The sequence below is a fragment of the Trichechus manatus genome, unplaced genomic scaffold (genome assembly GCF_000243295.1).
Source record: "Trichechus manatus latirostris isolate Lorelei unplaced genomic scaffold, TriManLat1.0 scaffold00010, whole genome shotgun sequence".
Classification (NCBI taxonomy): Eukaryota; Metazoa; Chordata; class Mammalia; order Sirenia; family Trichechidae; genus Trichechus; species Trichechus manatus.
In genome coordinates this window covers 11171123-11180548 of record NW_004443946.1, presented here as the reverse complement: position 1 = coordinate 11180548, position 9426 = coordinate 11171123, and the positions used below count along the sequence as shown (strand labels likewise).

At 41.1% G+C, this 9426-nt stretch overlaps 1 pseudogene; it reads left to right on the top strand.

Annotated features, from left to right (window-relative positions):
• The first annotated feature begins 2951 nt into the window (after positions 1-2951).
• Positions 2952-3431, top strand: LOC101348740 (60S ribosomal protein L21 pseudogene; annotated as a pseudogene).
• Positions 3432-9426: the final 5995 nt, after the last annotated feature.

Genomic DNA, 9426 nt, shown 5'->3' with positions numbered 1-9426 from the left:
ACGTTTTCTTACAGTCTGGATCACAAGAAACTGTGTCTTACAGTAAAAAGGTTGAAAGTCCTCAGCAGCTCCAGCTATCAGTGTAGGGATAGCCCTTCTCATCGTGGTTTTCTTCTTTCTATATTTAAAGTGTGTTCATCTCTTTGTTCTTCAACTACTGTGAAAAGACATTTCTGAATGATGGAGGAAATGCTCATAATACTTATGGGCAGCATCACAGGACTTAATTGTCATTTGGAAACTCCATTGTTTAATTAGTGTCAAAGAGATGACAAGTATTTCTGGGCCATCATTTACAAGAAAACAAAACAAAAAGGCTATTATCCCCCCCCCCCATAAAAACTTATGTTAAGAACGAAAATATATCCTAAATTTGCTTTATCCAAACCATACTATCAGTGCTTTTTCTCAGTTGGTCATGCCATTTAACTTCATTGGGACTTACCATCTACTGATGTCTATACTTTCCTGTTTGAGAAACCCTGTGTCTTGTCTCCTCTCCCTAATTTGGCTCAGATTCTAGTGCCTGCCCTTCTAATCACTCTCTTGCTAACTCCCTTGTCTGTCTGTCTTTGGTTGCACCCAGCAGGATGAGTGGTTCCTAACTGGGGGCTGTACATCCCTGGGGAACTTCTTCAGCCCCTCAGTACATGAATGTCTGGGCCAACCCTGAGGTTTCCAGAACCGGAATCTCTGAGATAGACTCTATGGATGCATATGAGTGTTTTTTAAAAATTAGCAGCGTAATTCTGACACAAACCCTGGTTAAGAACTACCGCTCCTACCCAAACTCTACACTGGTTACTCTAGCTGTCTTCTCTATAATTGCACAAGACGGCTAAGAAGTGCTGGAGAAACATCATACAACACACAGATTATTATCACTACAGCTTCATTAACATCAACTGGGCGCTCAACACTGTCCATTTATCCTACCAAGTTTAAGTGACTGACCCACCTACTCTCCATAGTTAACATTTCAAATCTTCCACACTCTTTGATTTCCCCTCTCCTTTTTTCTCAGTTTCTGCAGATGATTTTGCCTCTTGTGTGGGAAATTCACATTTGCAATAAAATTTACAAACCGACCTGTATCTGCTCCTATTCTCTTCTGTTGCAATTACCTAAAGTAATCCTTTCACTTATTCTCTGCATCCCCTCCCTCCCCACCTGCTTTAAAAAGCAGGAGGCTAAAGTCAACGGATATGTACTCTTTAGTAATTGTCTTGACTTCTTAGAAACATTCAACACAGTTTATCACTCTGAACTTCTTGAGTCAGTCTTTTTCCTTAACTTTGGTGACATCTCACATTCTCCTGGTTTCTTGTACCTTGCTGATCCTCCCCCAAGACTTCTTTACTATTTTTGCCCAACTAGTCTTGAAATGTTGAATTTCTCAGGCCTATGCCCTACCATTTTATGTTCCACACTCAACCATTTTCTTCAAATCTCCATCTTTGTATTGTGGTTTTTAATTTTTTCAGTTATAAGAACTGAGGTGTGTAAAATGTAACTTTATTTTTCTGGTGTTGAACTTAACATTTCAAATGTTCTCATTTCTACTGATGGTGGTAACTCAATCACTTTGGCTTAGGGTTTTTTAACCTGGACACTATTACTATTTTGGGCGGGATAATGTTTCATTGAGGGCAGCCCTGCACATTGTAGGATGTTTAGCAGCATCCCTGGCCTCTATCTATTGGATGTCAGCAGTATCCGCCTTCCCCCTCCCCCTGCCAAGGTGGGTCAATCAAACATGACATTGCCAAATGTCCCTTGAGGGGCAGCATCACCCCTGGTTGAGAACACTGCATTTGGCTTAAACTCTGTCTCTTTGGGGTAGTCATTTCCTGTTTCACTTCTCTCTTCTCCTTCCCCTCGCTCCAGAAGTGGTCTGAGGCTCTGGGGGATTTGTTGAAATTCTTGGCACTGATAGAGAAAACTTTGGTCTGCAATCACTTCTCTGCTGGCAGCCACTGCTGACATAACTCAAAGCTTGTTCTCTTAACAGGCACACCGCAGGGCAATTGCTTTGGTGGGTTCAGCTGTCTGCCCTGTTGACATGGTTCTTGCCTCAGCTCTGGTTGGTGCTGCTGATCTTCTGCAACTCAGCAACATTTTCCACCTATCTTTGACTCTGGCTGCCTACCCCACAGCCCTGCTGTGGGGTCCCTCTCTCTCTTCTGTGCCCACTCAAGTCCCTGGTCACTCTTGGGGTCTCCTTCAGGTCCTGTAGGTGCTGAGTAAGATTCCAGGAGGAGTGCGTGTGTGTGTGTGTGTGTGTGTGTGTGTGTGTGTGTGTGTGTGTGAGGTAGGTCTGTCTCATGTCCTTCCGCTCCTTCACTTGACCTGCTGTCCTTTTCTTTCTATTGCAGCTGTTCTTGTTGGTGTGGGACACTCTGGAGGGCTGATTCCCTCAGCGTTCCAGACAGGAAGCAGGGTATAAGTCCCCTCCTGTCTTGTCTTCCCATACCTCTCTGAGGAATTCCATCACCCTCGTCCTCCTTGAGTTTTGGGCCTCACAGGGAGGGACCCACATCATTAACTCCTTTTAATTCCATTCACTCTCCCAGGTCTCTCCAGTTCCCTTCCTCAAGTGTTCTTATTATTTAATGTATTTCAAGAAAATTACTGTTATAATCAGATATTAGGCTTAACAGTTACACCCTACATTCTGAGTGCTTCATGTCTTTTCCTTCTGGAATTTAAGAAAACCTTTTTTTTTTTTTTTTTTTTTTAAATCTCAATCCCTTCTCTTCCAGAGCTTATTTTGGAATTCAGTGTAGGCTTATGAATTTACCATTTGATTCTTTTGTTCTTACTGGGATTTTTGGTATCCTCCCTTCCCTAGGGCAAAAAACCTCAGCCTTAAGGTCCAGTATTAATGATAGAAGGACTGGAGAATAAAAAGAAATTATGGCCTTTTGTCTAGAGCTGCCATCTTGTAGTAATTCACCAAAGTGACGAACACAAAGGGCAAGAGGAGAGGCATCTGTAATATGTTCTCTAGGCCTTTTAGAAAACACAGAGTTGTTCCTTTGGCCACATACATGAGAATCTACAAGAAAGGTGATGTTGTAAACATCAAGGGAATGGGCGCTGTTCAAAAAGGAATGCCCCATAAATGTTACCATGGCAAAACTGGGAGTCTGCAGTGTTATCTGGCATACTGTTGCATTATTGTAAACAAACCAGCAAACAAGTTGAGGGCAAGATTCCTGCCAAGAGAATTAATGCACATATTGAGCATATTAAGCACTCTAAGGGCCAAGATAACTTCCTGAAACGGGTGAAGGAAAGTGATCAGAAAAAGAAGGAAGCCAAAGAGAAAGGTAACTGAGACTCAACGAAAGAGAGAAGCACACTTTGTAAGAACCAAGAGAAAGGAGTCTGAGCTGCTGGGACCTATTCCCTAAGAATTGGTAGCATAATAGGTGTAAAAAATAAATAAATACAAAACTTCTCGGGTGTTAAAAAGAAAAAAGAAAAGGAATTACAAAAAAAGATGCAAAATATCATTCCTGCGACATATCTGATTGTTTAACTTTTGCACTTCCCTTTGTCTATGTTAGGGCTCATCAAACTTCATTTCTTCCAATGCTTGAGCTCCTTGGAGATAGAGGGTAACACTATCTGTTGCTGACCCTGAATGGGGTTTAGGTGCATGAGGAGTGCAAAGAGCTAACTATTGGCTTCTTCTTCCAAACTTTGGAGTGAATCCTGCCATAAAACTGTTTGAGGCATCAGGGATCAGTTTTGAGATGTACCACTGGGGTAGAACCTTCAGTCTACATGGATATAACCAATAAAAAATTTGAAGGGAGTGTAAAGTATGTGTATATGTGTTTTAAAGGTTATTGGCAATGCTTGGTCAGTTTACTGCCAGTAATGGTCATCCATTTTTTTCCTATAATTTTATTCAGCTTCACTCTGGACTGATTCAAATAGGAAGCCGACACAATGTCTACCAAAAATCGTTTTAATCTCCAAGTTCCATAAAACAATATAAGACACTCATATAATTCACTTTTCTGGAATAAAGCTTGTAGCAACTAAAATATTTCCAATTTTATTTTTAGAAACTGGTTTATGCATTTTACATTGAATTAAATCTAGTTCCTTTCTGTGACAGTCGAGGAGTTGTTTTAAATCTCAGCCAGTGGGTAAATGTAATTTATTTCTGATCCACATTTTTGCTTTGAAGAGACCATTGACTCTATAATGCAACAAATGCTGTTCTCCTTTCCTTGGAAGCCACAACATCTACAGTCTCAGTTGCTTGACTATCTGAGACAAAATTAATTGTGATAAAATACATTGTACATGACAATGAATCAACCTGGCATGGGGGCTGAGGGACTGGTCCTGAAGAGTGAAAATGACATTTCCTGCATTCCAAAGCCATTAACGCTTTTGCTCTTGCCTGCCAGTGCAGAGTTGATGAAGGCCGTTTATGCTTCTGAGTGCAATTTCAAAGCCCTTGCCGATCCATATGCAGCCTTTCAAGATAAACTATACCTCAGATGGCCCCTAAACCTCAAAACTACTGCCCACAGACAAAAGCGTAATTCAAAAAAGAAACTTCCACAAAAACACACAGATGAAATATAGGTTGAAAGCAGTGTATAATTACCGATTATATACCATTACATTACTGATCATTACTGGTGTGTTAAGGGCTTGCTCTGATTAAAGAGATAATAAATCTTCAAGGAATTAAATAATTCTTAAAAGGCAAAGTGACAGTTAACGATGGTTTTCTATGCCCCACTGGGTAAACATGTTGTGTTGTTGTGTGCGGTCAAGTGAATTCTATCTCATACCAAACCAAAACAAAACCCATTGCCGTGGAGTCGATTCAGACTCACAGCAATCCTATTGGACAGAGTAGAAGTGCCCCTTATGGTTTCCAAGGCCGTAATCTTTACAGAAGCAGACTGCCACATCTTTCTCCTGCACAGGGACTAGTGGGTTTGAACCACCCACCTTTCAGTTAGCAGCCAAGTGCTTTCACCACTGAGCCACTGGGGCTCCTTTTCTGACTCATAACCCGTTGCCATGGAGTCGATTCCGACTCATAGCGACCCTATAGGACACAGTAGAACTTCCCCATAGGGTTACGAGGAGTGGCTGGTGGATTCGAACTGCTGACGTTTTGGTTAGCAGCCAAGCTCTTAACCACTGCAACATCAGGGCTCCTTCTGACTCATAGACACCCTTAAAAAATACATGTATTTGGGAAGTTTTTTTTTTTTTTAATGTTTCTCGAAAGACAGTGTAAACAGACTATCATTTTTGCTTTAAATATGGAGATCAAGTAACAAGCAAATCTTTGGTAAACCCCTGCAGTCTGGAATTGGCTCAGAAAAACAGGAAGGAGAATTCAGAAAAAGCCACAGGATGAGAGCTGTGGGCTCATAGCTGACAATCCCCCAAGTAGAACTGTTGAAGAGGTTTATGGGCAAACCTCAAACTGCTTGTATTAACTGATTGACCCTCAGCTTCTGCTACCAATCGATCGTTCAGATCCTGGCTGGGGACTTCTCTGTTAATTATTATTTTTTACTTTTTATTTATTATTTTCATCAACTTTTTACATATCCTTCACCTAGATTCACTAATCAGTAACATTTTCTCACAGTTATTTCCTTGATATGCATCCCTCTCCAACCATTTGCAAGTAAGTTGCAGATATTCTGACTCTTCCGCCCTAAATACTTGAGGATGTGTCTCCTAAGAGCAAGGCCATTTTCCTGCATGACCGCAATACCACTGTCACACTAGGAAATTTAACATTGTTATAAAAATATTATCTAATTACACAGAGCATATTCAAATTTATGAAACTGTTTCTAAATTGTCCATATAGCAAAAAAAAAAAATTTTTTTTTTTCTGATTGAGGTCCAATTAAGAATCATGTGTTATATTTGGTTGTCCAATGTCCTTCATCTCCCGCAAGTGTCAGCAAATATTTTCTGTAAAGGGCTAGATATAAAAATAAATATTTATAATATAATATAATAAAAGCAATAAATTATAACTATAATGTAAATATAAATATTTTAGGCTTTGCGGGCCATACCGTCTCTGCTGTAACTGCTCAACTCTGTCATAGCAAAAAGCATCCATAGACAGTCCATAAAGGAATAAAGTGACTGTATTCCAATAAAACTTTATCTATAGATACTGAAATTTGAATTTCATGTAATTTTCACGTGCCACAAATACTGTCTTTTTCTAGATTGTTATCAACCATTTAAAAATATACAAACCATTTGTTGCTCATGAGTTGTACACAAATGGAGGTGGGACAGGTTTGGTCCAGGAACCATAATTTACCGACACCTGATCTAGAACAATCCCCAGCCCGAACCCCCTTTCTTTTAAAGTAAACTTTTCATCAAAGTATATGCAAATATACAGAAATTATAAGTGGACAGCTCGATGATTTTTCACAAAGTGAAGCATGGCACACAGCTTGGAATAAGAAATATTTGTGACTATTTTTGAAAACACTTATTGGTGTCACACTTGTTGATCCACAGGTGGTTAGCACCAAGTCTATGGATGTGAAGCAATAGAGTGCTTCTAGAAATGGCTTTGACTGTTGTTATCAAAGAGTCCTTGCCCTCTGTCTACACAGCAAGGTGGTCTGTAGTGATCCAAATGTCTCGGTCTTGATAAGCATTCTGCGTGCTAAGCCAGCCCAGCTAATCAGTGTGACAAAGTCACATTCAGAGCTGTTTCAGCGGGCAGGACAGCTCCTGTTGATTCCATTAACTGCTTCACCACCACCCCCTCCTCCCTTATCTTGCTCTCTTTCAGCTCTATGCCTCATGCACCCAGGCCTGATAGGCGGGAAGGTGATATTTTAAGAATAGACTCAACAAAAGGGAGAGATCCTAGGCCCAGGGTCTGCCATGTTTGTGCTAAGTTGATAAATTCTCCTTTATCAGCAAATGTGCTGTGACTATTTGGGATCATGACATAGTCTGGCTAAGTGGGGGGATGGAGGGAGGCCATAATTCCTAGCTGGTAACTGGCTGATGAGACCACTTAAGGCCCTTATATTGTCTTGTTTGTTTCCTTCTTCTTCTTCTTTTTTTTTTTTTAATCATAGGGTGTGTATTAGTTTCCTAGGGCTGCCTTAGCAAATAACCACAAACTATGTGGCTGTAAAAGACCTCTTTAAAGTGTTGAAAAGCAAAGATGTCACCTTGAAGACTAAGGTGCGCCTGACCCAAGCCATGGTGTTTTCAGTTGCCTGACATGCATGTGAAAGCTGGACAATGAATAAGGAAGACAGAAGAAGAATTGATGCCTTTGAATTGTGTTGGTGAAGAATACTGAATACACCATGGACTGCCAAAAGAACGAACAAATCTATCTTGGAAGAAGTACAACCAGAGTGCTCCTTAGCAGCAAGGATGGCAAAACTACGTCTCACATACTTTGGACATGTTATCAAGAGGGATCAGTCCCTGGAGAAGGACATCATGCTTGGTACAGTAGACAGTCAGTGAAAAAGAGGAAGACCCTCAATGAGATGGATTGACACAGTGGCTGCATCAGTGGGCTAAAGCATAACAATGATTGTGAGGATGATGCAGGACCGGGCAATGTTTCGTTCTGTTGTATACGGGGTCGCTATGAGTCAGAACCAACTTGACAGTACCTAAGAACAACAACAATGTGGCTTAATATAACAGAAATTTATTGTCTCCAATTTTTGGAGGCTAGAAGTACAAATTCAAGGTGTCAGCAGGGCCATGCCCTCTCAAAAGTTTCTCAGGGAAGACCCCTTCTTGTCTCTTTGCAGCTTCTGATAACCTCAGGTGTTCCTGGCTTGTGGCAGTATAAATTCAGCCTCTGTCTCCATCCTCGCACAGCCATCTTCCCTCTGTGTCTGTCTGTGTCCCTTCTCTTTTTATAAGGACACCAGTCATATTGGATTAGGGCCCACCCTACTCTAGGGTGACCTCGTGTTAACTTAGTTACATCTGCAAACTCTATTTCCCATGGTCTCGGGGGACATCTAGGTCAATTGGCATAACATAGTTCATAAAGAAACTATTCTGTGTCCTACTTTGGTGAGTAGCATCTGGGGTCTTAAAAGCTTATGAGCGGCCGTCTAAAATACATCTATTGGTCCCAGCACATTCGGAGCAAAGGAGAATGAAGAAAACAAAAGACACAAGGAAAATGTTAGTCCAAAGCACTAATGTACCACATGAACAACATCCTCCACCAGCTGAGCCTGGAAGAACTAGATGGTGCCCAGCTACCACCACTGATCCCTCTAACAGGGATCACAATAGAGGGTCTTGGGCAGAGTGAGAGAAAAATTCACAAAAAAAGATCAGACTTACTGGTCTGATAGAAACTAGAGGAACCCCCGAGAGAATGGCTCCCAGAAACCCTGCTAACTCAGAGCTGAAGCCACTCCCAAAGTCCACCTTTCAGCCAAAGATTAGACAGGCCTATAAAACAAACAATAACACATATGAGCAACATACTTCTTAGTTCAATCAAGTGTACAAGACCAAATAGGCAACACCTGCCAAAAAGCAAAGACGAGAAGGCAGAAAGGGACAGGAAAACTGGATGGACACTGAGAACCCAGGGTGGAAAGGGAAAGCGGGAGAGCGCTGACACGTTGTGGCGGTTGCAACTAATGTCACAAAACAATTTGTGTATAAAATTTTTGAATGAAAAACTAATTTGTACTGTAAACTTTCACCTAAAACAGAATAACATTAAAAAAAGAAAAAAAAAAAAAGACCCCACTTCCAAATAAGATCACATTTACAAGTACCTAGGGTTAATATTTTAACATATCTGCTTGGGGGACACAATTCAACCCATAACAGTGTGTAAAAATCTCTTGGCTTTGTAAAAACAGAACTTGGAAAGGCTCCTTTAGACGTGGGACTGGTAATGAGTGACTCACGGGATCTCCTGAAACAGAAATAAGCTACCTCACAAGTTTCCTCTGGTAGGTCCCAGCTTTTCAATTTACTCCACACATCTCAAGTATGCTTACAAAATTTTGAAAAATTATCAAGAGGGTGAAGTTGTGATTAATCCATTTTTTTAGGGCACAGAGTGTATCAGTCTCAGCTCCTCTGAGAATGGTAGAATTGTTTGGATAATTGTTTAGGACGCACATATTAATTGCAGAGACGTACAGTGAAGGAAATGACAGTCCAGCTTCGGGGCTCAGCAAGTGGGCTGTTACTCATGTCCACCCTGGTGAATTTGCTTGTAGAAGTTTAATCCCAGGGCAACGTCCACTGCAGAGTAGATTTAACTTACCTGTAATACTCTCATTTGGAGCGCTGGTGGTACAGTGGTTAAGAGCTCGGCTGCTAACCAAAAGGTCGGCAGTTCAAATCTACCAGCTGCTCCTCGAAAACCCTATGGGG